Raw genomic sequence first — 15,272 nt, 5'->3', positions numbered from 1 at the left:
ACTCACAAAAGTGAAGTCACTCGGTCGTGTCTGACTCTGCGACCCCATGGACTGGAGCCTACCAGCCTCCTCTGTCCATGGGATTTTCCAGGCAAGAGTACTGGAGTGGAGTGGGTTGCCGTTTCCTTCTCCAGGGGATCTTCCCAACCCAGGGATTGAACCCAGGTCTCCTGCATTGCAGGTAGACGCTTTATCATCTGAGCCACCAGGGAACCCTAAAAAGCATGAGTTAACAAATGTTGATGGTTGTTCTAAGCTGCTAAGTAACCTCTTACATGGCAACAGCTAACAGTCTTCCACCTGCAACCATCCACCAAGTCCTATAGATCCTCTTTCCCAGTGACATTTTGACTCTGCCATCTCCCTGCCCTTCCACAGTGCGCTGCTGCCCTGATCCAGGCCACCACCACATCTCACAGGACGACTGCAGCAGCCTCCGATGGCCTCCCTGCCTCCACCCAGTTCCCATCCAACCCACTGTCTGTGTTGCAGCCTAGGTCAGTCTACAAAAGCAAACCACTTCCAGTCTTTCCAATGGCTCCCCATGGTCCTTGGGGTAAAACCTGAACTCTTCACCATGACCCACAAGGCCTGCAGGCTGAAGCCCACCCGTGTTCCTCCCCACCTCATCACCTGGTTCACTCGTGCCAGCCGCAATGGGCTGTCTTTGGTTTCCCAAACACATCAGTTTCCTCCCTCCCCTCCCCCCTGACTCTGAGTCTGTGTTCCAGCTGTTCCTTCTGCCTGAAACACACTTCCTATGACTCTTTCTTTGGTTTCCAGCTAAGAGGTCACCTCCTTCCAGAGGTCTTTGCTGATTACTTTGTCTAACAGATACTCCCTATTACATCTTGTTTACCCACTCCCTTTATAAACTATGTGTGCATGCGTGCTAAGTTGTTTCAGTCCTGTTCGACTCTTTGCAACCCTATGGATTGTAGCCTGACAGGCTCCAGTCCACGGGAGGATTTCCCAGGCAAGAATACTTGAGTGGGTTACCATGCCCTCCTCCAAGGGATCTTCCCCACCCAGGGATCAAACCCATGTTTATGTCTCCTTCATGGCAGGTGGTTTCTTTACCACTAGCACCACCTGGGAAGTCCCTTATAAACTATAATGACCTTAAATTATTTTATTCATTTAGCTTTTAAGCTTGCTTATTGTCACCCACCCTTCCCACCCCTTAGAAGGTTACTCCTCAAAAGCTAGCACCATGACTATATCTAGTGCCTGGCTGAGAAGGTACACAATAAAATGTCCTTAAATAGATGAGTGAATGAACCCCATGTCTTAATGTGACCCTGGGAAAAAAAAAAATCCCTATAATTTCAGAGCTTGAAATTCCCATCAAGAAAACCATTAACTTACTTCCTGTGTGGTCCTGGGGAGTCCCTTCCTCTCTCTGGGCCTCAGTTTCTTCAGATGAGGAACTGGGTCCATGAGTTCTCAGGTCCCATGGATCTTTGTGGTTGACACATGAGCAGTTAAGCCACACTCTGGGGAAGGTAAAAGAACCCCATTTTTTGTGCTGCTGGACAGGGCCAGAGGGCCTCACCTTGGGTTCTATGGAGCCGGCACATTGTCCTTAAAGATCAACTCAAGGTAGCATCTCTATAGGAAGAACTGCTTTCTCTAAGGACTGCTTAAATTCCTGATCTGGGGACTTCCCCGGTGGTCTAGGGGCTAAGAATCTGCCTTGCAATGCAGGGGACACAGGTTCGATGCCTGACCTGGGAACTAAGATCCCACATGCCATGGAGCAACTAAGTCCACAGGCTACAACTACTGACCCCGAGCACCACAGCAAGAGTCCGGGAGCCGCAACAAAAGATCCTGCACAGGACATGGAAGCAACCTAGATGCCCATCAGCAGACGAATGGATAAGAAAGCTGTGGTACATATACACCATGGAATATTACTCAGCCGTTAAAAAGAATGCATTTGACTCAGTTCTAATGAGGTGAGTGAAACTGGAGCCTATTATACAGAGTGAAGTAAGTCAGAGAGAAAAACACCAATACAGTATATTAACGCATATATATGGAATTTAGAAAGATGGTAATGATGACCCTATATGCGAGATAGCAAAAGAGACACAGAAGTAAAGAACAGACTTTTGGACTTTGTGGGAGAAGGTGAGGGTGGGATGATTTGAGAGAATAGCATTGAAACATGTATATTATCATATGTGAAATAGATCGCCAGTCCAGGTTCAATGCATGAGACATGGCACTCAGGGCTGCTCCATTGGGATGACCCAGAGGGATGGGATGGGGAGGGAGGTGGGAGTGGGGCTCAGGATGGGGAACACATGTACCCCTATGGCTGATTCATGACAATGTATGGCAAAAACCACTACAATATTGTAAAGTAATTAGCCTCCAATTAAAAAAAAAAAGATCCTGCACAACGCAATAAAGACTTCATGCAGCCAAATAAATATATAATGTATTTTTTTAAATTCCTGACCAAGGAAAGTCCAGGGCTACTTCTACCACAAGCACAGGTACCCGAAGATGAACCAGAGCACCTGTGTTCTCTGCAAGGATCTGGCCGTGCTTGTTCAGCCCAGAAAGATGTGTTGGGCATCTGGTCGAGACCCCTCTGTAGGTGATCACTCACAGAAGACCAAAGATGGTGCCTGGGAGGTGGAGCGTCCCCCTGGGGACTTTCAGAGGCAGAGTCTATGTGGGTCCCATAACCCTTTCCCTCCTTCCCTTCCCTTCCTAATTCCCATTACACAGCAGAGAAAATGGGGACAAGGTGGTTGGCCTTACAAAGTCTTTCTCTAAAATGCTTCTTTAATTGTAAAATAGCCAAGGAGAGCTGTATTTGGCAGATTAAATTTCTATCCCTAGGATTTCAGAATCTAACTTGAATACAGAAAGGGAAAACTGCTGCAAGGAGATGAGTGAGTAGGACGTGATCATTTTAATTTCTTAATGATGCTATAACAAATCACTACACATTTAGTGGCTTAAAAATAACATGAATTTATTATCTGAAAGTTCTGGAAGTCAGAAAGCTAAAATCAGATTCACTGGGCTAAATCCAAAGTGTTGGCAAGGCTGATTTCTTGCAGAGGTTCTAGGGGAGAATCTTTCTGATGCCTTTTCTGATTCCCAGAGGCTGCTTACATTCCTCAGCTTGTGGTCCCTTCCTCCATCTTCAAAGCTGGCTGTCACTGGTTGAGTGTTTCTCAAGCTACTCTGGCCTCCTTTTCTGTAGTCAAATTTCCCTCTGCCTCCTTCTTATAAAGATCTTTGTGATTACATTGGGCCCTTCAGGATAACCCAGGCAAACCTCCCCAGTCTCAAGATTCTTTCATTAATTTAATTAACTTAATTAACTGAAAAGTCCCTTTCCCACCAAGTAACATGTTCACAAGTTGCAGGGATTTCAGATGTTGACATCTTCAGGAGCCCTTGTTCAGCCTGCCACAAGCGGTGATTTAAGATCACACATTCCCAGATCAGACTGCCTGGGTTTACATTCCAACTGGGTCCTATCCTAGCTGTGTGATTCTGGGAAAGTCACTCAACCTCTCTGTGCTTCCACTGACTCTTCTGTGACCTCACAGACCCAGGAGTCAGGAGCGTGTAAAGCATTTTAGCACAGTGAAGAAAGCTCAATGAGAAAGGGCTGTAATTTATTCCCTCCTCTCCACCAGACTCAGCACTAATGGATGCCAGAGCTGGGAGGGGCTTTGGTGATCACACAGCCCTGCCCCTCAACGAACAGCTGGGGACGCAGAGGCCCAGAGAGAAGTGAGTCATGTGGGGCACACACCACTTTCTCAGGCAAAGCCCGGATGCCCTCTAATAACCAACCTGGCACCGACGCTGGAAGGAGGGCCCGGCCGGGCAGAGGACACAACCTGCTGCACCCAGCACCCTGCCCTGCACCCAGCAGATGCTGGAGGATGCTGCAGCCAGTCACAGGGAAGGGTGGGAAGCTCTTCCCTGCAGAACGACAGCAGGAAGCACCTGCAGGCGCGGCCCCCTGGCCTGAATCTCACACCCGCGGTTCCCACCCCGCCCAGCGGGCTCGGGGGCCAGAGTCAGACTCAACACATCTCCCCCCAGGAGAGGTCAGAGGACTGATCTCAGCCAGGGACGTCAAGACCCAAGTTCAGGGCCAAGAGAAAGCTCTGGACTGATCAGTCCAGGCTGATCGAACATCAGTCAGGCCCCTTGCTTCCTTCCCTCTCCGCGTGACCTCAGATGGGACGCCTCCCCTCTTCAGGCCTCTGTTTCCGCATCAGAAAAGAGAAGACCAGATCAGTGATCCTCAATCTGCAATCCCCGCTTCCACAGATTTCAGAGGGTTCTGGAATAGCCGTCCCTGGACACAAAGCCGAATCGTGTGCCCAGCTTGCTCATCCAGATGTTGAAGTTCACCAGTGTGTGCAATTCAGGCTGAACAGACATGTTGGAAGGTGTCGGCGATCAACAAAATGGGGGAAACAGTGACTCACCCCACACAATGGCCGGGTGAGCAGGCAAAATCCTCCACAAAAGGAGAGAAGGATCAGCATGGGCCCTTGGCAGAAACTCAACTAGGCTCCACTATCTAACCAAAGAGGGCTGACTCACCCCAGGGGGTTCCCCTCCCACAAGGCTAGCTTAGGCAGGCAATGCTGCAGACAATCCAGTTTCTGCGACCATCACACTGTCCCCCCGGCTGACACCCAGGATTCCCACAATCTCATGATTGTGGGATCATGATCATGGGAATTTCCCATGATCTCAGGGGCAACTAAAAGCAGATATTCAAACAGAGAGGTCGTAGGGTAGCCTGCAGGGCAAAAGCCAGCCACCGCTTTCTTCCTCAGTGGGAAAACTTCCTGCCTCAGGGCCTTGGCACATGTCATTCCTCTGATCAGATCCACATTCCAGTATCTTGTTGTTGTTTTTTTTTTAATGAAATATTTCAAGCTTAAAGAGAGTTAAAAAAAATTTTTTTTGACGTATATACCCATAGGTTTTGTGAAAATAATTCATTCACCCACTCTCTGTTGACAGTGAGTTATTTCCAAAATTTTACTGTCACAAATAACGCTGCTCTGAGCACTCTGACACATATCACCCCCACCTCCTCCAACAAGTATTCAGGTCTCATTCCTCAAACCTGTTCCCCATCATTCCAAGAGTTATGCCTCCATGTTTCTCCCCAGTGGCTCCCCAGTATCTCCATCAAAGCACTTACCATGATTTATGTCTTTATTAGGTCCCCATCTAAGAGGACCATGTCCCCTTTGCTCTCAAGCACTCAGTGCCTGGAATACCCTTCCAGGCTCACAGTAGTCCTCAGTTAGTGTCTGCACTGCAAATGAGTGACAGAATGAATGAATGAGTAAGCGAGGTATCACCACAGAAGCAGGCTGTGCTGGGCTCCTTTCCACCTAGTACTCTGAGAGATGAACTGGCACATCTTCTGCCTGCCTCTTGCTCTGCCCTCAAATGGACAGGAAGAGGGACCAAGAATCCCCTGGAGATCTTGGGTTCCTGAAGCTTCAGAGAGCCCTGAGCCCTGAAGCAGGGAGCCCTGGGAGCTGGAGGGTCCGCAGCCCTGGGCCAGGCCCTCAGTGCCAAGCCCAAGGTGAGGTTCAGGAGACCTTCGCCTGAGCTTTCCCAGGGCTCCTTGCGGCCAGGCACCTGGTCTTGCCCAACCTTGGCAGGTTTGGGAAACGCTTCTGCTGGCTAGCCCAGTTATGAGAAGCCGCTGCTCTGGGACCCTACCTGGGCCAGGGGCTGCCCCCTCATTCCTGGCATCCCCGTGCTGCTGAAACAGACCAGCTCCTACCTGCCGGCCATACCTGATCTTGGGTTGCGCCAAGGGGCAGGGCCGGGCAAGGCATGTTCAGTTCAGTTCTGTTCAGTTCAGTTCAGGCACCCAGTCATGTCTGACTCCTTGCGACTCCATGGACTGCAGATCTCCAGGCCTCCCTGTCCATCACCAACTCCCAGAGTTTACTCAAACTCATCTCCATTGAGTTGGTGATGCCATCCAACCATCTCATCCTCTGTCAACCCTTCTCCTCCCACCATCAATCTTTCCCAGCATCAAGGTCTTCTCAAATGAGTCAATTCTTCGCATCAGGTGGCCAAAGTATTGGAGTTTCAACTTCAACATCAGTCCTTCCAATGAATATTCAGGACTGATTTCCTTTAGGATAGACTGGTTGGACCTCCCTGCAGTCCAAGAGTCTTCTCCAACACCATAGTTCAAAAGCATCAGTTCTTTGGCAGTCAGCTTTCTTTACAGTCCAACTCTCACATCTATACATGACTACTGGAAAAACCATAGCCTTGACAACAGACTTCACTTGCTATCAATCACTTGGGGTCTCTGTTCCCAAAACAAGAGAAAGTGCTAGAAATAGAAAACTGGGTGGCAGCCAAAAACAACAGTAACAGTAATAGATGTAGCTGGTGTTCCTGAGCAGCCTCTCTGCAGGTTGGCCCTTCTGCATCCTCCCCTCCTCTCGACAAGGAGGAGGCGCTGTGACAGATGAGGACACTGGGGGCGGGGAGCCATCCTCCCCTTACTCTGGGGGATGCCAGGGCCTTAACCAAGCAGGCTTCGGGACCAGCCCCTGAAGCAGACTGGACATAGAGGGACAGACAGGCCACGATGCTAAGAATGGAGATATTTTATTTTATGATATTTATTTGCCTGTGCTATGTCCTTGTTGCAATGCGCATGTTTTCTCTAGTTGTGGCATGCGGGCTTCGTTACCCCACTGCATGTGGGATCTCAGTCCCCCAAGCAAGGATCAAGCCCGCATTCCCTGTATTGGAAAGCGGGCCCCGAACCATCGAACCACCAGGGAAGTCCCAAATGGTGATATTCTTAAAAGACAAGCAGCACGAGCCTCCTGCCAGTCCATCCAGGCCCCCCTGCTGCAGGTTTCTGGGCACTCTGTCAGAAGTCCACCCTCCAAGCATGCAGCGCAGACCCCCATTCAATTCCTGGCCACCCACCTCTTTTTAAGCGTGTGGCCTTTGACTAGTTGCATCCCTTCCGGCCTCCATTTCCTCCTCTGTGAAATGGGCGAATGCTCAAATGCTGGCTGGTTTGGGAGGGTCTGCTGAGGAAACGCCCAGGAGGCATTCAGTGCTGAAAGGATCCTGGCAGCTTCCCAGGCAGCCAAAGGGTGGGGGCGGGGGAAACCATTCTGGTCCTGAACCTGCCCTGCCCCCTTCAAGGACCAGGGCGCTGAACCCCAGGGATGGGAGTGACAGGAGTAACCACTATACACACACACACACACACACACACACACACCCTCACTTACACAAGACTAGCTTCGCTCTGAACAGAGGCTGCTGAAGGGCACCCGTGCGTCTGCCCCAGCACCACAGAGGGTGCAGGCGATGACCGCCTGGGGTGGAGAGCATCCTAGGGCCCCGCGGGAGGGTGACAATCACGGGCCGCCCCCTGCTCCCTGCGTTCCCCGCTCTGAGGCTTGGAGCTCCTGACAAGAAGCTTGCCTGCCCTCCTTACTCCATCCTTCTGACGCACCTGCTTCCTCAGGACACAGTGATTTTCTTTTCATTTTACTCTTTTCCAACTCAGCATCACAGCCTGAATTCTGAGTCTCGGGAGCAGGGCTCAGTCGTGGCCTGGCCAAAAACCCCCAAATCAGAGACTACCTACCTCCTCAAGAGGCAGAGAAAGCCGAAATGCCATGGGTCCCCTACAGGAGGCACTGCTGTCTCCTCTCGCTAATGCTGACTGTCATTCATTCAACATCCCCATTTCAGAGGTGAGAAGACTGAGGCTCAGAGCTCTGCTGTGTGGCACACAGGCAGGAACGGGAGACGTGGGATTGCAGCCCAGGCCTCTTGGCCTTTCAAAGACAAATGCCTCGGCTGAGGCCAGCGCAGTCTGAGAGGAATAGAACTTGAGCCACATTTAAACTGCCTGGGAACCACATCGAAGGAGGACAAAGAAATGCACGAAATAAATTTGGTAACATTTCACATGCAACTCAGTGTATCAAATATCATTCAACACGTAGTCAGTATAAAAAAATATTAAAGAGACACTTGACTCTTTTTGGTCATACTTCATCTCTGAAATAGTATACACTCAGTGCACACCCCAGTTCAGACTGGCCACATTTCAGAGGCTCCGTGGCCATAAGCGGTGAGTGGCTACCAGCTTCGACAGTGCAGGTCCAGAGGAACAGAGAAGCGCGAAGACCAGGGGCGGCCCGTCCATTCATACAAGCATTCATTCACTCACTCAACCTACCAACCAGTATTTCCTGGGTACTTACAAGGGGCCAGGCGGGGTCATACAATGTGAATGAGGAGGAAGCAAGCCCCACCCCCACGGGTTTCCACTGCGGAGCTGGGGGACGTGGAGAGGATGGCAGTCAGGAAAGTCACACCCCACTGGCTCAGACCAGGGTCCTGTCCCCAGGATGACATGCTTGGACGGTCACCTGCCAGGCCAGGGCCCCTGAACTGAAGGTTTGGGACATGTGGGCACATAACACCTCCTTTTTGGGACATCAGAATAACAACCCCTCCCCACTCCCAGCTACAGCACAACTGGCACAAAACCTCCTGGCATGACTTTCATCCTCAGACCCTGAGGGAGCCCTTCAGATTCGTCCAAACCTGATGGAGGAGCTTTGCTCTCCACCCACCAGCAAGAACGGGCAGCGGCAGATCATGTGGAAACCAGTCAGGCGTGCCCCTGTGGGTGCCAGGGTGGCGGCAGGCAGGGCCAGGGGCAGCTGTGGTGACCGCCCCCAAAAGACAGAGCTGACACCACTCCTGCCAGGCACAAAGGTCTCCTGGGCCTGCAACTCCCACTGAGCCTGAACCCTGCAGCAAGCCCTCTAGGGAAGGAAAAGGAGAAAGGGAGGGAAGGTGGCAGGGAGGGACTGCTCTTTCTGCAAACTCCCCCCGGTCCTCCTCCACGGAGAAGCAGGGGTTCTCTGGCGCGCCCGCCCTAGACAGGGACACGGCCCTCAGCATACAACTGAGGGGTGAGGGGACAGCGTGGTACACAGGCAACAAGGTTGGATGTTGGTAACAGACTTAATACCAGGAGTCAGGGGGTTGTCAGTGAGTTGGCAGCTAACTGCCTAGGTGACCTTGGACCAAACCCTCTGAACCACAGTCTCTGCATCTACATAATGGGAATAAGATTGTCTACTCTGCTGCTCAGAGTTGCGAGGAATAACTGAGAAAACGCACGTATGGCTCTTGGCCCAGGGCAGGGTGAGCACTCAGTCAATAATAGCTCTCTCTCACTGTTGTACCAAAGTTGTTGTCAGTGGGGACCAACCACAGCCCCCGGCCACATCCTGCTCACTGGCCATCAGCCAGGTTGCCCTGGGATGCCTCTCGGGCATTAAACCCTGAGTTTCCCAACTTCCCCAGGCTCCAGGTAACATGACACTGTCCAGCCTTCTGGATTCAGAAAAGCAGGTGGAGTCAACCCCTCCAGGTATGCTAATGGGCGCCCATGGGAGCCAGGTACCACGTGGCACTAGAGAGTAAGTAAGGACTCTTTCGGGTAGGGGACACCACAGACCATTCAACCGAGGAGGTGAATGAATCAAAGGAGCCCTACCGAGTCCCAAACCCAGGAGACACCCCACTCTTCACACCTCCCGCCCCCCGCGCGTATAGTCCACTCTGGGTCCATGCACACACCTGTAGTTTCTACAGCAAAACACACGTCTGTCCCCTCTCTGTCTCCACAACTGCCACTCTGGGCCAGGCCAGCGTCCGCTCTGTCCCCAGACAGGAGGGACCAGCCTCGCTCCTGCTCTCCTCTTCTGTTTTCACCGCTCCAAACCATCTCCGCCCAGCAGCCTGAGCATCCAAACCCAAACGGAAGCGTGGCATTCTCTCACGCAAAGTCCTCCAGCGACTTACAATGAGCTTGGAATAATGTCCAAAGCCCCACACACAACAAGCCCCCGCCTGCCTCTCACCTCGGCCCCCACGGCCCACACACCCCTCCAGCATCCTGACCTCATCCAGTTCCCATGTAGGCTTTGCAGTTGGTGCCCACCTCCGGGCCTTTGTTCCGGCTGTGCCCCCTTCCTGACCACCCCACGCGGGTCCCTTTCTGACACTCCTAAGTCACATGATCCCCGTGGAGGCTGCCTGGGTCCCCACCTCCGGTAACACCTCTACCCACGGAGTCGGCCTCCTTCTCTCATCTGGTCCTGCTTTATCTCACTGACTCCACAGTTCTCATCACTATCGGGATCACCCCCGTTTACGCATTTATAGATTATTTCTATCTGACATGATCGCGTTTGCTTCCTGGTTCACTCCCGGTCACCACCCTGACCCAAAGGCAGGGATGGCATCTGCCTTGGTCACGGCTGACCCTTGGAGTCCAGGACAACAGCGGACACACAGCCCTCTGTGAATGCCTGTGACTGTCTTCCAAGTCACTGAACAACCATGGGCCAGAGACCCCCTCCGTGAAACGCCACTGACCCAGAGTGGGTGCGGGTGCAGCGGAGGGGGGCCAGGTAGGAGGAAGGGAGCGGATGCCGGTGCCATCAGAGCGACCTTTGCCCCCGTGACCGAGTCCTCAAGCAGTCATGGGGCAGGCGGGGTGTGGTCACCCTGGCGACAGCTGGCTCCTGCTGAGGCCCTGGCGGGGGCCCCAGGGACCCCTGGCTTCTGCCTGGAAGGAGCCCTGAAGGCCCCGCCCCCTCCTCAGGCTCCCAGTTCCCAGTCTCTGCTCAGACACCTGGACCAACATGCTTTCTGGCCCTAAGAAGTATTTACATTTTGATTAAGTCTGGTTTTAAGCCACCAGGTAGGCTGGCCTGAGGCCTCGGCGCCCCAGCCAGTCCTGTTGTAGTAATAGTGTGCTGGGGGGACAGGCAGAAAGAATGGGACCGAGGAGGGGCATGCCCATGCTCCCAGGAGCCCCCTAACCCCACTCTCCACCCTAAACTCCCTGCCAGAGGGAACCGCTGACTTTGTGAACAGTATCGGTAAGCAGTGTGGGGAGCCCCAAAGTCCTGTCTGGGAAATAAACACTCGGGGTGAGGAACAGGGGTGCCCCAACCAAGCCAGGCCCCCAGGAGAGTGGCCTCGGACTGCCCTGCCCCTGACCAGGGCCTCCCTCCTGCCAGGTGGCGTCTCACCCAGGAAGCAGGAAGCGAGTCTATTCCAAACTGGGGACTTGCGCAGGGCACGTTTTTATCCTGTTGGATGTACTCTGAGGACTCCAGTAACAACCAACCATTGTGAGACCTTGGGAGGCTGGGAGAGAGTCCAGTTACTTATTTACAACCTTCAAGTCTCCTTGAAACTGTGATGCTGGGAGCAGCAAGTGACACCCTAAAGGAATGTGGACTCCTGGATTCAATATATCCAGTGGGCAACACATGGTCCCCACACCTGCTCCCCGCCACCCCACCTGCAAAGGGAAAAAGTCCAGATAACTAAGAAGTGCTTCCAAAAGGTGATTTCCTTCATTTTGGGCCCCTCTCAAAGGAAATCAAACTTCCTTACCAGAAAGCAGGATTCTTTCTGTTCCACCCAGAGCTGCAATGGCAAAAAGATTTGAAGCCTGTGAGCTCCAAACAGATGGCAACGACTACCTGGAGTTCCGGGACCGGAGACAGGGTTCAGGCTCGCTGGACAGGAGCAGGGCAATTGATTAGCAATGTCTGCCAGGGGCGGGAGGAGGGGAATAATGCTATGCATGCTCCGTGCATGTTTGCAGTTTAGGGCTTAGGTTTTAGCAAAATCAGCAGTGGGAATTCAGAAAACCAGGGATTCAATTGGTAAGAAAGCATGGTCAAAGTAACAGCAACAAAAAAAAAAAGGCAGAAGCTTTTGGAAAGCCAAAGAGAGAGCCCGTGGCAATTTCTTGGGCAAAGGGACAAATCACTTCCAGAAAGATCAGGCCACTTCCGAGGCAGCTGTCAGATGGGACATGTCCCAGAGCCACCCCATCTGAGCTGTCAACCACGGTCCACTCTCAGTTCCTCAGATAGACTCAATTCCAGACTTCTCACGAGACAGCTCATGTTTGACCTTTAAGGGCACAGAAATAAATACCCAGACTTATAAACAGGGTTTGCTGCTGCTGTGGGGAGGTGATGGTGTGTACATTGTCAGGAGGAGGTCTCCTTGATGACAGGCATCCATTTAAAATCAGGGGGAATAAACTACAATGGAAATTCTGGTTTATTTATCCAGCTATATGTAACCATATCACTTTGCTATACACTGGAAACTAATACAACATTGCAAATCAACTATACTTCAACTAAAAAATACTCATTGAATGCTTTCTCTATCCTTATTGGGTTGTTATATTAAAATGGCCAAGTTAACTAAAAAATAAAACAAAAAAGGGTTTGGGAAAGGAGGAGCTGTAGCACAGAATGTTCCATCAGTTAGGCTTCCCCTAGGCAGGGCTGTGCGGGACTGGGGCACAGCAGGAGAAAGGGACAAGCCACTTAGCAGAGCACCGTGGGCATTTTTTCAGGACAGAGGAGGCACCTCTGCCTGTTCCTTTCTATCCCAACAGAGGACAGAGGAAAAGGCTCCCAGCATGATTGCCTGAGGCATCTCCCCAGGGGTCCAAAACCTGCTAGGGTTGCTAGCTGGGTCCCCAGTTTGAGAACGAACGGTTTGAGAATCACAGCTAAGGAAAGGCTTACACAAGAGCAAGCGGGATAATTACAGGGTTGGTAGGAGGTTGAGTTCAAAGTGGCCACATCCCTCAGCCGGCCATCCCAGGGTGACTTCCAGGGAATGCAAGTTATTTCCCAGAGGAGCCGAGGAGACAGTGTCCATTTCTGCAGAACAAAAGGAGACCTGGAAAGGAACTTCTGTTGCGACACAAAGCATTGACGTGAAATCGGAGGGGAAGCTTCCAGAACATGCTACATTAACTAGGAGGAGGAGGCTGTGATGTGGGGTCTGAGGTGTGGAAATCCAGGGGACAGCTCCTCAACCCGCATACCTTACAGGGCTGTCAAATGCATGGGAGACAGTGGAAGACCGTGAGAAGGCGCCAACTGCAAGTGCCTGCAACCACGTGACTGAACCTCGAATGCAGTGAGTGGTGAGTCCAAGAGGCCAGACCCAAACAAGAGGTAGCATGTGATTCTGTGTATCCAGAATTCAAAGGTGGGCAAAATCAACCCCAGGTGTTAGCAGCACTTGGAGCAGGCAGACACTGGAGGGGGCTCCTGGGGGCTTCTAGGGTGTTGGCTCTGTGATGTTCACGCTTTGCAAAATCCCATCCAGCAGTGCACTGACTGTTTCTGCCTTTTCTACACAAATAGTGAAGTGAGTGAAAGTCGCTCAGTCGTGTCTGATTCTTTGCAACCCCATGGACAGTCCATGGAATTCTCCAAGCCAGAACACTGGAGTGAGTAGCCTTTCCCTTCTCCACGGGATCTTCCCAATCCAGGGATTGAACCCAGGTCTTCCACATTGCAGGTGGATTCTTTACCAGCTGAGCCACAAGGGAAGTCCAAGAATACTGGAGTGGGTAGCCTATCTCTTCTCCAGGGGATCTTCCCAACCCAGGGATCGAACCCAGGTCTTCCACACTGCAGGTGGATTCTTTACCAACTGAGCTATCACCTCAATAAAAACTTTACCCCCCCCAACAAAAAAATTGTCTGAAAGTCTTTTGAAAACTTCTGGGTCACAATATTAATATAAGAGAGCGTGTTCTAAAACACAAGTGCTATCAATCTCCTAGAAATGAAAGATGATAGTGTTGGAGAGATATCAGATTGGAGGAGGCCAGCAATGTGGTCAGGACGGGTCAAGGAACAGGGTGATCAGAGCACAAGCCTGGAGGTGGCTTCTCCACTCACCAGGACCGTGAGCTGAATAAGAAATCCCAGCTCTCTGCTTTCTGCTACAGCCGATGATGACTCCCACTAGGGTGGTGGTGTTCACTCTCTCAGTTGTGTCCGACTCTTTGCAACCCGATGGACTGCAGCACGCCAGGCTTCCTTGTCATTCACTATCTCCTGGAGTTTGCTCAAACTCATGTCCATCGAGTCGGTGATGCCATCCAGCCATCTCATCCCCCATTGCCCCCTGCTCCTCCTGCCCTCAATCTTTCCCACCATCAGAGTCTTTTCCAGTGAGTCGGCTCTTTGCATTAGGTGGCCAAAGTACTGGAGCTTCAGCTTCAGCATCAGTCCTTCCAACGAATAATCAGGGTTGATTTCCTTTAGGATTGACTTACACTAGGGTGTAAGCTCCCAGACATAGGACTTTGCCTTATTTGGCACCTGGAATCATATCTGGTACACAGGGCGAGCTCGATAATCTTGATGAATGAGTAAGGGAACAAAGGAGCAAACAGTACTGATCTCAGACCTGCACTGTTGAGGACGCAATAAGACACCACAGGTACGGTGCTAAGCAGAGCATGTGCAAGCAGTAAATGCTGGATAAACGTTAGCTGGGATTCGAACTTGGATCTGTGCAATGTTCTCCCACCACCATAGAGGCATCTCTCCCAGACCCAGGTGCCCTTCTCTCCCCACTAAGAAAGGGTCAGGAGCAAGTGCAAATGCACCTTCTTAAACTATGAGGCCTGAGTCCCAGTCCCCACCCCCATTCTGCTGCTCCCCAGCCCTGTAAAGTGAAAGGAGGGTGTGAAAATACTGCTGCTTCCAGACCCCAGGGGATTAGCAGGTGACTGTCAAGCATCTGAAAAGACAAAGTGCTCTCCTTATTACTAAACCAAAATAGATGCATCTCACTCCCTCGAACCAAAAGCGTCTATTTCAGGTTTAACATAACAATAGTCTTGTTCCCACTCCCTGACTTGGGTACCACCCTGCAGAGACATTTAGAGTGAGGGATGGGGCTGCACCTGCATCAGAGTTTCTAGGCACCATCCATTCCCATCCACTGCACCACCAGGGGCAGCAAGGCACCGGCATGGCAGTAAGAAGCTTGCCTTGTGCCTGGAACTGGGCAGGTCGACATAAACTGATCTCCTGCCACCCATCATCAAGAGTCACCAGAGTGACAGCCACATGGGCAGCGCTCCAGGAGGGCGAGGGGTGGACAGGAACGTGCTCTGATTCTTTGCGACCCTATGGACTGTGGCCCACCAGCCTCCTCTGTCCATGGGATCATCCAGGCAAGAATACTAGAGTGGGTTGCCATTCCCGTCTCTAGGGGATCTTCCCAACCCAGGGATTAGAGCCCCATCTCCTGCATCTGGACAGGAACAGAAGCCCCTTAATACCCTGAGCATTTTCTGTGTACCCTGCTAT

The 15,272-nt window shown here is 51.7% G+C and overlaps 1 protein-coding gene and 1 long non-coding RNA gene across 4 annotated transcripts in view; one reads left to right on the top strand and one right to left on the bottom strand.

Moving 5' to 3' along the window:
• Positions 1-15,272, bottom strand: part of GRK5 (G protein-coupled receptor kinase 5) — a 223,204-nt gene that overhangs the window by 137,717 nt on the left and 70,215 nt on the right. The gene's annotated exons all lie outside the window — the stretch shown is intronic.
• LOC139035905 (uncharacterized) lies at positions 3,623-7,996 on the top strand. The gene is made up of 2 exons (XR_011488556.1): positions 3,623-4,494; positions 7,771-7,996. It is a non-coding gene; the product is annotated as an uncharacterized lncRNA (long non-coding RNA).

Source organism: Odocoileus virginianus, chromosome 7 (assembly GCF_023699985.2).
Source record: "Odocoileus virginianus isolate 20LAN1187 ecotype Illinois chromosome 7, Ovbor_1.2, whole genome shotgun sequence".
NCBI lineage: Eukaryota > Metazoa > Chordata > Mammalia > Artiodactyla > Cervidae > Odocoileus > Odocoileus virginianus.
Note: the sequence above shows the minus strand (reverse complement) of the source record. Positions and strands in the feature narration are given on the sequence as shown.